We start from the raw sequence: 17330 nt of genomic DNA, 5'->3' as shown, positions 1-17330 counted from the left end.
ATATCTATCTCAGGACGGGGAGTCCAGAGGATCGGGTGCTATCTCTGGCTGATGGGTGAATATGGGAGCTTTCTGTCCCTTTCTCTCTCTGTCAACCTGGGCGGCTCAGTAGAGAAAGCCTCAGCCATTTTAAAATTGTAGCACTCTGACCAGCAGAGCCAGAGAAAAAAGAATCTATTTATATGCAAATGAACTCTCTGGAGGGGGCATAGCTTCCCAAGAAGAAAGGGAGAGGCCCAGCTCTACTACCTGCCTTACATTTGGAACCAGACCCCAGAGCCTGGGGGAGGAGAGCCATGGGCCACATCCCCTTACACCAGCCTATGACAGGCTGACAGTTGCACCTGCTGGGCAGAAAACCACAGGGTGTGTCAATACTCTAAGAAAAACCATCAGGGAAACCAGACACTGAATATTTTCTCCTTCTGTGACCTGAGCTTGTTCTCCTCTGGGAAAACCTGATTGGGGTGGCCTAGGAGGTCAGATGCCTAGACAACAGAAAACTACCATCTACACTGGGAAAAATGAAGTTATGGCCCAGTCAAAGGAACAAACTTATACTTCAACTGAGATACAGGAATTTAAACAACTAATGCTAAATCAATTCAAAAAGTTTAGAGAAGATATGGCAAAAGAGTTAAAGGCTATAAAGAAAACACTGGGCATACATAAGGCAGAAATCAAAAGCTCAAAAAAAAAAACAACTAGCAGAATCTATGGAAGTGAAAGGCACAACACAAGAGATGAAAGACACAACAGAAACATGCAACAGCAGATCTCAAGAGGCAAAAGGAACTGGAGAACAAAACACCTGAAAGCCTACACACAAAGGAGCAGATGGAGAAAGGAATGAAAAAATATGAGCAATGTCTCTGGGAACTCAAGGACGAAATGAAATACAAGAATGTACGTATCATTGGTGTCCCAAAAGGAGAAGAGAAGGGAAAAGGGGCAGAGGCAATAACAGAGGAAATAATCATGAAAATTTCCCATCTCTTATGAAAGACATAAAATTATGGATCCAAGAAGTACAGAGTACTCCAAACAGAATAGATCTGAATAGGCCTATGCCAAGACACGTAATAATCAGATTATCAAACATCAAAGACAAAGAGAGAATCCTGAAAGCAGCAAGAGAAAAGCAATCCCTCACATACAAAGGAAGGCTTAATAAGACTATGTGCAGATTTCTCAGCAGAAACCATGGAAGCAAGAAGGAAGTGGTGTGATATATTTAAGATACTGAAAGAGAAAAACTGCCAACCAAGAATCCTATATGCAGCAAAACTGTCCTCCAAATATGAGGGAAAGCTCAAAATATTTTCCAACAAACAGACAATGAGAGACTTTGTGAACAAGACACCCAACCTACAGGAAATACTAAAGGGAGCACTACAGAGTGATAGGAGAAGACAGGAGTACGTGGTTTGGAACACAATTTTGGGAGATGGTAGCACAGCAATGTAAGTACACTGAACAAAGATAACTATGAATATGGTTGATAGAGGAAGGTTGGGAGCATGTGGGACACCAGAAGAAAGGAGGAAAGAAAAAGATTGGGACTGTGTAACTCGGTGAAATCTAGAGTATTCAACAATTGTGATAAAATGTACAAATATGTTCATTCACAAGGAAGAACAAGCAAATGTCAACCTTGCAAGGTGTTAAAAATGGGGAGGCATTGGGGGAGGGATGCAATCAACATAAACTAAAGACTGTAATTAACAGAATCATTGCATTATGCTTCCTTTAATGTAACAAAGGCGATATACCAAGATAAATGCAGATAAGAGGGGGGAATGGGGGAGGGGTGTGAGACACTTGACATTGGTGGTATTGTCTGATTCTTTATTCTATTTTGACTTAAGGTGATCTTTCCTTTTGCTGCTTCGTAGCAGTCATTTTTTTCTTCCTCTTTCTTTTTTCTTTCTCTTTTGCCTCTCTACCTTCTTTGACTCTCCCTCCTGCCTTGAGGAAGAAATGTAGATGCCCTTATATAGATAGTGGTGAGGGTGGTGAACACATAAATATGTGACTATAAAGGGAACCATTGATTGCTTACTTAGGATGGAATATATGGCATGTGAACAAAACCATCTTAAAAAAAATGGGTTGATGATGAAACCTTGAGGACAATATACTGAGTGAAATAAGCCAGACACGTAAGGACAAATATTGCAGGGTCTCACTGATAGGAACTAATTATAATATGTAAACTCATAGACATGAAGTATAAGGTACCAAGATATAGAATGAAGCTAAAGAATGGGGAGCAGTTGCTTAGTATGAGCAGAATGTTCAACTAGGATAAACTTAAATGTTTGGAAATGAACAGAGGTGTCAGTAGTAAGATGTGAGAATAACTAACAGTGCTGAATGGTGGATGAATGAAGTGGAAAGGGGAAGCTCAGAATCATATATGTCACCTAAAGGAAAGCTGGAGGTAAAAAGATGGGAATGTGTAAAACTGAATCCTATGGTGGGCAATGTCTGTGATTAACTGGACAAATATTAGAAATCTCTTCCATGAACCAGAACAAATGTTTGACAATACAACTAGAAGTTAATAATAGAGAGGCATATAGGGAAAAAATATATACCTATTGCAAACTATATACTACAGTTAGTAGTATTTCAACATTCTTTCATAAACAGTAACAAATGTACTATACTAATACTATGAGTCAACAATGGAGGAGGGTTGGTTAAGGTATGGGAGGATTCGAGTTTCCTTTTCTTTTTTTCTTTTTTCTCTTCTTTCTCTCTATTTCTTGTCTGGAGTAATGAAAAGGTTCTAAAAATTGAACAAAAATTAAGTGTGGTGATGGATGCACAGCTGTATGAGGGTACCGGGGGCAACTGATTGTACACTTTGAATCTTTGGATAATTGTATGGCATGTGAACAATCTCAATAAAAATTAAAAAAAAAAAAGGAGGAAATAGAAGACTTGAATGATACCATAAACCAACTAGACCTAATAAGACGTATATATAACACTTCACGCAACAGCAGAAGAATATGCATTCCTCTCTAATGCATGAGTCATTCTCTAGGATAAATGATATGCTAGGTCACAAAACAAATCTAAATGAATTTTGAAATATTGAAATTGTACAATGTATCGACGACAATGGAATGAAAACTGGAAAATTCACAAATATATTGAAATTAAACAACAAATTCTTAAAAAACCAACGGTCAAAGAATAAACTACAAGGGAGACTAGGAAATATCTCAAGGTGAAACAAGATGAAAACACAACATAGCAAAACTTATGGGATGCAGCAAAGGCAGTGTTGAGAAGCAAATGTTTAGCTCTAAATGCTTACATTAAACAAAAAGAAAGTTCTCAAGTCAGAGACCTAACTTCACAAACAGAGGATATAGAAAAAGAAAAGCAAACTAAACCTAAAGCAAGCAGAAGGAAGGAAATAAAGATTAGAATAGAAATAAATGAAACAGAGAGTAAAAAAAGTTGTTTCTTTGTAAAGATCAATACAATTGAAAACCCTTTAGCTAGACAGACAAAGAAAAAAGAGAGAGGATGTAAATAACTAAAATCAGAATTGAAAGGGAAGATGTTATTATTGAACTCACAGAAATAAGGACTATAAGAGGATACTTTGAATAATTATACACCAACAAATTAGATAACTTATATGAAATAGAAAATTCTTAGAAACATAGAAACTACCTGCACTGATTCAAGAAGAAAGAGAAGATCTCAACAGACCAATAACAAGTAAAGAGATTGGAAGAGTAATAAAAAACGTCCCTTAAGAAAAATCCAGGACCAGATGGCATCACAGGTGAAATTCACCAAGCTTTCCAAGAAGAACTAATATCAATCCAGCTCAAACACTTCCAAAATATTGAAGAGAAGTTAACACTTATGAAGTCATTCTATGGGCCAGCAGCATCCTATTGCCAAATTCAGATAAAAATACCACAAGAAAAGAAAATTACAACCAAATATCCCTTAAGAATATACATGCAAATACCCTCAACAAAATAATAACAAACTGAATCCAACAACACATTAAAAGTGTTATATACCATGGTCATGTGGCATTTATCCTATGCATACAAAGGTGGTTCAACATAAGAAAATCAATTAATATAATATACCACATTAATAAAATCAAGGGGAAAAACCACATGATCATGTCAACTGATGCAGAAAAGGCATTTAACAAAATCCAGCATCCTTCTTGATAAAAACACTCAAGAAATTAGAAATATAGGAAACATCTTCAACATGATAAAGAGCATACATGAAAAACCCACAGTTAACATCATACTCAATGATCAAAGACTGAAAGCTTTCCTTCTAAGATTTGTAACAAGACAAGGATGCCCACTGTCACCACTGCTATTCAACATTTTACTGGAAGTTCTAGCCAGAGCAGTTAGGCAAACAAAAGAAATAATAAGCATCAAAATTGGAAAGGAAGAAGTAAAATGCTCCCTATTTGTAAATGACATGATCCTATATGTAGAAAATCCTAAAAAGTCCACAACAAAGCTTTTAGAGCTAATAAAGAAATTCAGGGAAGTGGTCAAGTACAAGTTCAACACGCAAAAATCAGCAGTGTTTCTATACAGTAATGAATAATTTGAAGAACTCAAGAGAAAATTCCATTTACAATGGCAACTAAAATAATCAAGTATCTAGGAATAAATTTTAACCAAAGATGTAAAGGACTTATACAGGAAAAACTATAAAACACTGAATGAAATGAAAGACCTAAATAAATAGACAGACATTCCATGTTCATGGATTAGAAGGCAAAATACTGTTAAGATGTCAGTTCCACCCACAGTGATTTACAGATTCAATGTAACCTCAATCAAAAGTCCAATAAAAAAAGGCAACCATTTAATTTATATGGATTAGTAAAGGGCCCTGAATAGCTACAAACAATTGTAAAAAGGGACAAAGTTGGATGACTGACACTTCTCAATTTTAAAAGTTATTACAAAGCTAGAGTTACCAAAACAGTGTGGTTATGGCACAAGAAAATACATAAAGACCAATGGAATTGAATTGAGAGTTCAGAAATAAAACCCTCATAGTTAGGCCTATTGATTTTTGACAAGGGTTCAAATCAACTCAATGAGGAAAGAATAGTCTTTTCAACAAATGGTGTGGGGAAACTGGATACTCATATAAAAAAAAATGAAGATGGATCCCTATTTCATACTATATACTAAAAGTAACTCAAAATGGATAAAAGATGTAAGTATTAGAACAAAATCTATAAAACTTCTAGAAAACTTGGGGAAAATCTCCAGTACCTTGTGTTAGGCAGTGGTGTCTTAGACTTTACATCCAAAGCATTAGCAGCCAAAAAAAAAAAAAAAAGAAAAGAAAAAAAAAGAAAAATGGGACTTCCTCAAAATTAAAAACTTTTAATTTTCATGAAAGTAAAAAGACAATCTACAGAATGGAAGAAAATATTTGGAAACCACATATCTGATAAGGGTTGACTATCCAGAAAATATAAAGAAATCTTACAACTCAACATCAAAAAGACAAGCAACCCCATTTAAAAATGGGCAAAGGACTTGAACAGACATTTATCCAAAGACGAGATACAAGTGACCAATAAGTGCATGAAAAGATGTTCAACATCAGGAGTCATTAGGGACATATCAAAACCAGACTTACAATCATTTCACACATTTTAGAAAGACTACTACTAAAAAAAGGAAAATACGTGTTGAAGAGCATGTGGAGAAACAGGATCACTTGATCATTGTTGGCTGGAATATAAAATGGTGCAACTGCTGTGGAAAACAGTTTGGTGGTTCCACAGAAAGTTCAGTTTACAACTTCATTAATGTCTGAGAATCTGTCAGCCAAATACTAAAGTCTGAATAACTACAGTTTGACTGTAAATCATTCTTTCAATTAAAAATGGTGTTTCATGATAGAAATGGCTAGTTCAGCTGGCAACTCAACAGCACAAGTACTTTTCCGCAAAACAGCCATTGCATTTCAATATGTAAAATTGATTTATGCCTACTTCCCATTTCATTACACAGAATATTAAAAGGGACATTGTACTCAAAGGTTAAGATTTTAAAATTTAATAATTTTACTCCAAAAGCATTCTTAAATGAAACTGGAATGTCTTTTTTTTTTCTGCCAGCATATAATGGTGAAGAATGCAATGACTGCTTGTTTCATAAATCATTGCCTTGATTTGTGCTTAGGCACCAGCAGTTTTCCTACCGTTGATTCTGCAACATCAATGTTAATGTTAACCCAGAGAAAAAGGCAAATAATGAGTGAACATTCTTTCATAAATATAGTTTTGACCTCACGGACACCCTGAGGGTCTCAGGGATCCCCAGAAAACTGCTGCCCCATATCAACTCCATTTCAAAGGCAAGAAAACTGAGGCTCAGAGATTAAGTAATCTACCCAAAGACACCCAGTTAATAGAATAGCTGAAATTCAATTCTAGGCATTCTGACTCCAAGCTCTTGTTTTTGATAACTACACAGCACTGCCAGAGAAGAACTTTTTATTGGTTACCAGCTCTGTTGCAAAGTTCTTTTTTACCAAGATTTCACATTGATCTGTGCTTTGCCCTCTGGGATTATAGTACATAGTAATTCATCAAACATTTAGATTCCTTCTACTATGAGCTAGGGAGTGAACACCATGATGGAGATGCCAAAATGAGTAAGAGATTATACTCACTTTCAAGGATTTCACAATTGACTTGTGAGACAAATGTGTAAACATCTACCTGTAATGCAGTATGATAAATGCTATAGTAGTACTCTGTACAAAGTATTTTGTAATCACTGAAGAGAAAGTGATTAATTCTGCCCAAAGAAAGGAGGAGGGGGATCAGGGGCTTAACAGCAAATGTGCATTTTAGTTGGACTTGAAGGACAAATACATCTAATCCCTTTATTCACAGACTACTCCTTCACATGCTTGAATATAGCTATAGTGTGTTCTGAATAAGTTTCCAATACTTCGAATTAAGTATCTCCATAAATATATCCAAGAACATATAATGAAGATGAATATAGGAAAAAATTCATTTTATGGGAAATGCCTTCTGAAAATATGTATTGATCCTTCTTCTGTAAGTTTATTTATACCCATTGATTAACAACCATCAGCAATTAATCATGAGAGCCTGATAATTCTGTATAATATCCAAACAACTTATTCCAAACCACAGTTAGAAATAACTGTATGAAATTAAGGTACTATTCACTAAGTGTCTCAACCAGATTTGTTAGTCATCATTCCTCTAAACCAGAGGTTGGCAAACTTTTTCTGTAAAGGGCCAGATAGTAAATTTTTTAGGCCAGAAGATCTCTGACACAATATTCAACTCTGCCATTGTAGTGGGAAAACAGCCATAGACAATATATAGATGACTGGTATGGCAGTTCCAATAAAACTTTATTTACTAAAACAGGTGGTGGGCCACAAATGGCTCATGGAGCATAGTTTTCTGACCATTGCTCTAAGCCACATCTCCAGTGTCCTTCTCCCCTCTACTCTGTCATGGAAAGAACATCAGATTCAAAATCAGGCGAACTGGCTTTTAATTCCTCTCTTGCTAATAACCAGCTGTGTGGTCTTAGGCAAATTCCTTTACCTCTATGGGACTCTATTTCTTGTGTCAAATCAAGGATATTTAGACCATATAATCAATAATGGCCTTTTCTAAAGCCAGAGAATCACTGTAAAGTAACTCACTTTCCACCTGATATTCCTGTCATTGAATCACGGAATAAACAGTGGAGAGGCCGCCAAAAAGGAATGTTATCTTTAAATGATATTAAATGAAAACCTCTTTCTTATATGAACAGGGGTGAGAGACGGGTTGCTGCCCCACTCCGCATGGGTCATAGAACACATAAAGTTCAATTCTTAATAAAAAACTAACAAGACTGTCCAGAGGATGGCAACCAGGGACCAGGAAAATTCTGAAATTTTTTTTAGCAAATGAGAAATGCTTGAAAGAATTGACAAAAAATGAAAAGAAGGGAATGGGTGGCAGGAGGTGGTGATGGACATGCTTGGAACCATCAAATACTGGAGCAGAAATAAAATATTCTAGGTCTGATTGATCTTTCTGTCTCAGGGCCTGACTGAGTGTAAGTTCTGTGTCTTCTGAGTCTTCTTCTCTTGAGTCTGTAAAGTTATTGCTAATAACAACGTTAGAAGTAACATAATCACTAATACCTTATATTTGAATAGCTATTTGGAGTTTATTTTCATGTGTATTACATCATTTGGCTTCTTTACCCTATGAGCTTGGCAAAGATAAATATTATTATTGTCATTTTATAGATAAGGAAGAAGAAATTCAAGATCATTCTGAACCTAGAAGATTCTTGGTTTACTATTCTTGATTTAATCACAGGAAATGGGGACAGCCTAAGGCTAAGCTCCCAAAGCAGCTTATAGAATGTAGACTGAACACTAAAAGCAGATAATATCAAACATTTTATAATAATCTCCTGTATAATTCTATGAGGAAGGAAAGTCTGGGAGAGTTGTGTTTAACAGCTTAACAGCTTCATAGCACTTTAAATTTGGAAATAGTTACCTAGCATTTTGCTTTAGCTGTTAGTACTCAATTTATCTAGTTTTTCTCTGAATTGCTTCAACCAAATGGAATGCTTTATGAATACAGTACATAAAATGTACAGGGGGGATCCTATATTAAAACTCCAACTGGGAAGGATTCTAAAAGTAGAAGATACTCCTTTCAATTTGATTGGCCTCAGAGATAAAAGTCATTGTTATAAAAATAATACAAGCAGCTGAGAATAATTCAAATCACTAAACTGCATGAATGGATTAATATTTTAATGTTACACTTGCCTTTTATCCAGACACAACTTTGAACATAATAAATTTGGGTTTAATACTGCAACCCTTACAATTCTGAGTTTGGTTTCCTTTTTGAATATGTATAATTAAATTCATCTTTGAAGGCTCCTGAAGGTTGTAGAGGGCAGACAGCCTCCACAGTTTCCTACACAGAAACCTACAAAGAGATATGAGAAAGGATCAACATTGAAGCTAGGTTAACCACAGAGAAAGATATCATGGATGGGGAAATTTATCCCAACCAGTTCTTTTTCCTGGATATCAGGGATACCAACAGTGGAACAAAGCTGGGGCAAATCATACCGTTAGCTTGGTGTTCTTGCCTTTCCCTCACACTCTAGTTTTTCACAGATCAAATGAGATTATCACTAACATCTCAGGTAGGTAGAAATCTGGGGCAATGTATGAGCTGACAGGACACTCATCAGCCCCATGCCTTTTTAGTTACCAAGAGTTTGGCTCCTTCACTTTCCTGTAGACTTCCTCCCTCTAGAAGTGCAGGCTTGAAAGGCTGAGGCAGCATTCAGGACAATGATGCTGCATCTTTCATGGGTGTTAGTTTCTAAAATCAGCCTGTCAGATGAAAATGACCTATGATCAAACTACCCTTGAAGATCCCTTATATTTTCCTTAAAATATGGCCTGCATGGTTTTGCATATACAGTACAACCTTGTTTTTACACGTAAATATAATGTCCAGAATAATATACAGTTTGTAATAGAGGGCCATCATATGCCGCCCCCCCCCAAAAAAAAGGGCATTGAAATATTTAAATGTTAGAGTCACATTCAGTTTTGCAAGATGCTATTACCATGAGACAGGTGAGAAGCCACTCAGATCTTGGATCCCTAAGAGGAATAGCAGCCTAACTGTCCAGGTTTATAATGTCTTATTTTTTTTTAATTTTCATTCTCTCTCCCTTCCTCTCTCTCTCCATCTCTCTTTCTGACCAGTTATAATTGAATTCAAGCACTTCGGGCACTCTGGGGCACTCCAAGGCATTCTGAGGCTTATAGTATGTATCTGTTTTCTATTGCTGCCATAACAAATTACCACAAACTTCACAGTTTAAAAAAACATATTTATTACCTCATGGTTCTGTAGGTCAGAAGTCGAGGTTAGCTGGGCTAGGTTCTCTGCTCCAGGTTTCAGAAGGTGGAAACCAAGGTGCACAGCAGCTGGGCTCATTTCAGGAGAGAATCTGTTCCTAAACTCACTGAGGTTGTTGGCAGAATTCAGTTCCATACAGCTGTAGGGCTGAAGAGCTGTTTCCTTGCCAACTGTGGGCCAGAGGGCATTCTCCACTTCCGGAGACTGCCCATATTCCTTGTGTTATGTCCTCCTTTGCTTACCCCCAAAGCCAGAAATGGTGGGATGAGTCCTTCTCAAACTTTGAATCTCTTTGACCTCCCCCTTCTGTCTCATCAGTCCTCTGCCTCGATTTTTCTTTTGTATCACTCTGACTCTTCTGCAGTCTTCTATTGCTTTTAATGGCACATTATTACATCAGATCCACTCAGATAATTGCCCTATTTTAAGGTCATCAGATTGGTAATCTTAATTCTATCTGCCAAATTCTTTCACAGCAGTGCCTAAATTTGTGTTTAATTGAATAACTAGGGGATAGGAATCTTGGGAGGTATGCCGGTTTGAATGTATTATGTCCCCCAAAACACCATTACCATTGATGTAATCTTGTGTGAACAGAAGTATCAGTGTTGATTAGACTGTAATTCTTTGAGTGTTTCCATGGAGATGTGCCCCAACCAACTATGGGTGATGACTCTTATTGGATAGTTTTCATGGAGGTGCGGCCCCGCCCATTGAGCACGGGCCTTGATGAGTTTACTAAAGCACTATATAACCTCAGACAGAAGGAGCAAGCTTGCTACAGTCAAGAGGGACACTGAAGAAAGCACAGGAGCTGCAGATGAGAGTTCGAAGATGGCCGTGGAAAGCAGACTCTTGCTCTGGAGAAGCTAAGAGAAGACAAATGCCCCAAGAGCAACTAAGAGTGACATTTTGAAGAGGAGCTGTGGCCAGGAGAGGAATGTACTGGGAGAAAGTCATCTTGAAACCAGAACTTGGAGCAGACACCAGCCATGTGCCTTCCCAGCTAACAGAGGTTTTCCAGATGCCACTGGCCATCCTCCAGTGAAGGTACCTGATTGTTGATGTGTTACCTTGGACACTTCATGGCCTTAAGACCATAACTGTATAACCAAATAAACCCCCCTTATAAAAGCCAATCCATTTCTGGTGTTTTGCATTCCAGCAGCATTAGCAAACTAGAACAGATTTTGGTACCGGAAGTGGGGTGCTGGTGCTGCTTAGCTTGCAAATACCAAACATTGGAATGGCTTTTAAAATGGATAAGGGGAAGATTCTGGAAGAATTGTGAGGAGCTTGATAGAAAAGGCCTAAACTGCTTTGAAGAGACTGTTTGTGGAAATATGGACTCTAAAGATACTTCTGATGAGGCCTTGAACAGAAATCATGAATGTGTCATTGCCAACTGGAAAAAGGGGGAACCTTGTTTTAAAGTGGCAGCGAATTTGGCAAAATTATATCCTGGTGTCAGATGGAAGACAGAATTTGAAAGTGATGAGCTGGGATACGTGGCTGATGAGATTTTGAAACTAGAAGTTCTAGATATAGCATGGCTTCTCCTTGCAGCTTATAGTAAAATGTGAGCTGAGAGAGAGAAATCTAGAACTGAACTCTTGGGTTCAAAGAAACCAGAAACTGATGATATGGAAAATTCTGGGCTTCTAGGGGGTGTATTCCCAGAAGCTACAGCCCAATGTGAGGATTTAGCCAAACATGGAACCCGGCTGCCATTCCAGTACAAGCCAAAATTGGAGATGGAGTTATCCAGAAAGGATTTGTGGAAAGTCCTGTTGTCTGACAGCTTTGACCCGTGTGCTTCTTGTGAAGCCAACAGAATTTTTGCGAGATCTTTATAGATGGAGCCGCTGCCAATCTGGACTGGAGGAGAGAGACAATGAACATGTTGAAGGAAAAATTTCTTCAAAGACAGAGCCTTGGAAGTTGAGATCTGGAGTCAAGAGATCTCAGGCTGGGAGAGGGGAGTGGCCCACATGCATGGAAAGGGTGAGTTTGCCCCAGAGGTCGAGGGTGGGCTTTCCAGCTCGATGCTCAGGGAAAGTTTTGTCACCCCAGGCCCCAAAGAGGGTAGAGCACATTACCTGGGGACTGGGGAGAGCCTGACTGCCACCCCAATGTTCTGAAGGGGTTGAGCGAGTGCCCCAGAGATGAAAGAGAATCCAGGTGCTGCCCCAATGTTTGAGGAGAGTGGGGTCGAAAAGGTGGTCTCCCCAGTGTGTGGATAATTGGAGCACTCAACCAGAGTTTGGCAAGAAAAAGGTTGTCGGGTAAGCCTTTGGAAAGTGTGGGAAAGCCACTCTCTCAAGCCCCAAGGATACATTGTTTTGTGAATAATTCTCAGACTTTGAAATCTAATGGAGTTTGCCCTGTGGGTTTTAGGAACTGTTTTGGTCCCTTAAACCCTGTTTTCCTTTCACTTTCTCCTTATGGCAATGGGAATGTTTACCCTATGACTGTCCCTCCTTTGTATATTGGAAGCAGATAACTTGTTCTAAGTTTCACACATACAGAGGCAGAGAGTAATTTTGCTTTTGGACAGACCATGCCTGTAACTGATTTTGATGGGATCTTGTACTTAACTACTGTTACTAAAATTATTTAAGTTTCTGTGATATTGTTGTGGGATGAATGTATTTTGCATATGGAAAGATCATGTCATTTTGGGGTCCAGGGGGTGGAATGTGCACCCAAATGCCATTATCTTTGATGTAATCTTGTGTGGGCAGAAGTATCAATGTTGATTAGACTGTAATTCTTTGAGTGTTTCCATGGAGATGTATCCCAACCAACTGTGGGTGATGACTCTGATTGGATAGTTTCCATGGAGGTGTGGCCCCGCCCATTCAGCCTGGGACTTGATGAGTTTACTGGAGCACTATATAAGCTCAAACAGAAGGAGCGAGCTTGCTACAGCCAAGAGGGACACTTTGAAGAATGCACAGAAGCTGAGAGAGTAGCTGCAGAGGAGAGATAGTTTGAAGACGGCCGTTGAAAGCAGAGTCTTGCTCCAGAGAAGCTAAGAGAGGACAAACACCCCAAGAGCAACTGAGAGTGACATTTTGAAGAGGATCTATGGCCAGGAGAGGAACGTACTGGGAGAAAACCATTTTGAAACCAGAACTTGGAGCAGACGCCAACCACGTGCCTTCCCAGCTAACAGAGGTTTTCCGGACTCCACTGGCCATCCTTCAGTGAAGGTACCTAATTGTTGATGTGTTACCTTGGACACTTTATGACCTTGAGACTATAACTGTATAACCAAATAAACCCCCCTCATAAAAGCCAATCCATCTCTGGTGCTTAGCAAACTAGAACAGGAGGGCATCTTGAGAATTCTGCCTACCACACTGTAATAATATCCTAGTCTCTCAAACAAACTTCCCTGAATCCCCTAAGATATATAGCACATATAACCAAAAGATAAAGTCAGCAAAATGAGTGAAATGAAAACTGATAATAGAGGACTTTTATGAAAGGTTACAAATATTTAAATAAACTTATAAAGGGTTAGAAACAGCAAGTATAAAATAAGCATGCAGTAAAAGAAAAACGTCTTTGCCTGACAAAAATACAGAGTGAAAGGGCGGACAGAAGTTTCATTTGTTCTCTAGACATTCGGGGTCACTGATTTATTTAGAAGTGCCCAGGTGTTATCTCTTTCCAGGAGAAGTCTAAAGTGCTTAGTGCTTGAAACAAACAGCACTCTGAGACACGTTAAAGGCCTAGATGAAAATCCCTAATTGAATCTAAAAAATCCCAGTTGGGTTTTGAGAAACTTGCTTTCAAACTGATTTGACTTCAAAACCACTCTGTCATTCTGATTTCAGCTAGTATTTGGAATACAGTGTCTTTATCCTGGCATATTCATGCGTTTTGCTCTTTCCTGAAGTTCAGGGATTCCCAGCAGCTGACACATCCTTGTGGTCTGTGCCTCTTATACTGTAGCCAATGGTCAGATGTTCCACCACTCACTTCAGCTGGTTATCAGCCTCCCCTAATTATTTCATAATCTAAAGGGCTGGTGGCATTTTGTGTAGCTTTTCTGTAGCTTTACTTGGTCTAATGTCCCTTGGTCATGTACGAATATTGTGAGGCTGGAGCTGTGAGTGATGGATGCATCTCCCTCCACAGTCACCCAGAATCGCATTTATGTCACATGACCTGCCAATCTGCCCTGGACAGTCACTTCACAGATATTTGACACTTACAATAGTGAAAAGTTTGTTCTTTCACAAGTACCACCAAGCAATTTAGAATTCTTCATAGGAATTCTAGAGGCCAAAAATTACTGAATAATGTGAGACTGCAGGGGGAGAATCCAATATTTTCTGACCTTTTTAAATGACATAACCATATATGACATGGACAAGAAGTAGTGATGACTTTTTCTGACCTGGGAAGCTGACCTGAGGTAATCAGGCCAGTAGGAGAAAAGGGACCAAGAGAGGTTTCTCTGCTCCTTGCTGTACATCATCTCACCTGTTTTCCACTGGGAGCTCTACAGGTATGGGCAATGCCCCACTCCTCCCTGCTATACCCTAGCTTGTAATCAAAACATCTTGAATGGCACTGCTTCTTGTTTAATGCAAGGGTCACAGAAAACTTATTGCATTGCTAAGTTTCAATAATGGGAGAAATTCATCCTAGTACAAGGAAAAGAGGAGTACCCAGAAGAGCCTTAATCCTTAAATTTAAGTATCCTTAGTTGAGTGTGTCCTGCCACCTAGGGGCATTCTTAGGCCATTTTGGGGGCATGTCTGGCTTCTAGACTTCACAGAATATTTACTGAGGCAAAAAAAATAAAAATAATAATAGTAGTCTTTCTGCTTTTTTCACAAGTTCAATATTAGAAAGACCCTTTAAAGCAGTGGCCATTTCTGTGCTTTCGCAATAAAATAATTTAGACATTGCCAACTGTATTTTATGTTTCAGAATGCCTAGTAGGCCATGTGACAAATATTTTTTTGGATTTCAATTCTAGTTCAGGAACTGTTCATTGGTGTCCAGTCCTATCCCCATCCCTTGATTTTCTTTGGCCAAAGATTTTTGGTTTGGAATGGTTTAGTTTGAATACCTTTGGAAGGGACAAGTACCCAGCTGTACCATTTCTTTGGATTCATGCCCAGTCACGTCATTCATTTAATTACCTGCCTGGCCCCTGGAAGTTCCTGAGACGAGTAGGAAAACTCACTTCAGTTAAACAACAAGAACTAGATAAACTAAACTATTTTCTTTTTTGCTTTAGTTGCCAATAACTTCAGCATTAAGTTTAGTGCTCATTTGAAGTTCCTACAAACTTCCTTCTCTGCTTTTTATAATTTTGTTTTTGGTTCTGAGATATTTTTTCTGATTTTCTACTGTTTTCTCGTAATCTTATTTTTAAAGCCTCTTAAGATCTTCTTTATAAATAATAAATGAATCTTAAATGTACATTTTAGATAGGGGCTTCCACAGAAATACACAGAGGAGCCCACTCAATGAGTATAGCCCTTTCCCATGCTAGCCCTGCCTTGTGCATTCACAGCCGTCTATCATCAACGAAATGGCCACTAAATATCAATCAGATCTTTTCACCATATTAATACAAAGACGCTAAAAGGGGCTTAAGTCCATATATTAGCCCCAAACAGTCCTTCCAAGAAGCCCTAATCAGTGTTCTAGCAACTCTTCATAACAGGTAATGGAACAGGAGATACAGCACAACCACTGGGAGGAAGAAAGCTTTTGTCTTCCTTCCTCCCAACATGTCACCATTATACCATCTTGTAACAAAGAACTAAATATTTGTGATTGTGGTTTTTATAGTTTAGTGTTTATATGATCAAAAAATTAACTCTGAGTTTCAGCCAGGTTGAAAAAAAGAGAAAATTATAGCATGTGACAGTACAGGGCATAAAAGCAAACTAGGGTTGTGGCTGCCCCTTGCTACAAAGAGATTTTTAGGGAGGGAGAAAAATTTAACAGAAAGTGTTAGAAGAATTGATCAGACATAGGGGTGATCTTCTCAGAGATCATAGCCTTTAAGGAGCAGAGCAGAACCTGGTTTCCATGACAGAGGTGTAACTGCCCCCTAGCAGAAGGCTACGAGCTTGCCATATAACCAGCCAGTTTAAGAAGATAAAACAGAGTTTTCATCAGGGGTCCAGTATATGACATGAGAAAAAGAAGCCATCATTGGTGAGCTTCAGGCAGAAGCACTCACCTGCAAATTTCTTCCCAGAGATAGACTTGTTGCCTGTGCCATCTGGGTTCATAATGTCACCACCAGAGCACCTCAGGGAGGGATATGTATGTAAAACAGGTAACTACATCTTTCCCTCTGGTGCCGGGAGCAGGGAAAGCTTTGGCTTCCACTAAAACCTGGCAGCAAAAGCCTCTAAAGGGATATGGCCCAGGGGCTTACTTTAGGCGTGAAGTGGAAAAAAACAAAACAAAACAAAAAACAACCGTGTTTGGATGCTGGTAATACGACTCTATAATGGTATGCTAGAAAATAAAGGAGTTTATTACCTGAGACCACAGGGGCAACCCACCTGCCCAATATGGAGTATGGCATTGCTTTTTATAGACTATGAAATTTGTGTCCTCAGATCTCTCAGACTTGCATCATCAAACTGAGACTCTTACAAAGCTGTCAAGAAGTACGTGTCCCTGGCTCATCAACCAGCTCTCTCCAAACATCCAGAGAGTGCTGAAACCAAGTACATAAATCAGAGAAAACAAACAGGGATAGCAAAGCCAGGAAAATTAAACTATTTGGTGGTAAATTTCAAATTATTTCTACAACGTGATATATTTCCCTTTGTTCCCTGAAGACACTTTTGAGCTAAATCTTAGTAACTGTTTTTATTTTCCCTTCATCTTTTTTTCTTCTTTATGAGTTCACTGGGTAGAAATGAGATCTATTATTTCTGTACATATGACACTGTACCAATAAATGCTAAAGGATTAGAAATATTTTAATAATCCTCTTTATTATTCTCTGTTTTCTCTTGTTCTTCTCATTTAACAACTCTTTCTTCAAATGCATCACATTAGGGGGGTTACCATCTACCCTGATGGGTCATTGACTTTGTAGAGCATGGCATATGCTGAATTGAACATTGTAATTACATTTAGACCCTGGGAGACACCCAGTTGTTCACTCTCATTTGTAGCTGGAAGCACTTACAAATGACATATATTAATGAATAACAGATCCTGTGGTGAGTTAATAGGATAACATATTTTGGTCAGTATTGCATAAAATGGCAGCAGGGGGTGGGGGACTGAGCACTTTGTAAACAGGACCTGGTGGGACAGAATTCCTCTAGAAGCAGGT

At 38.5% G+C, this 17330-nt stretch overlaps 1 protein-coding gene across 4 annotated transcripts in view; it reads right to left on the bottom strand.

The window, feature by feature from the left end:
* Positions 1–17330, bottom strand: part of IMMP2L (inner mitochondrial membrane peptidase subunit 2) — a 995917-nt gene that overhangs the window by 143020 nt on the left and 835567 nt on the right. The gene's annotated exons all lie outside the window — the stretch shown is intronic.

This window comes from Choloepus didactylus, chromosome 5 (genome assembly GCF_015220235.1).
Source record: "Choloepus didactylus isolate mChoDid1 chromosome 5, mChoDid1.pri, whole genome shotgun sequence".
In the NCBI taxonomy this organism is placed as follows: Eukaryota; Metazoa; Chordata; class Mammalia; order Pilosa; family Megalonychidae; genus Choloepus; species Choloepus didactylus.
The sequence above is the reverse complement of the archived record's forward strand: the minus strand, read 5'-3'. Positions and strand labels throughout refer to the sequence as shown.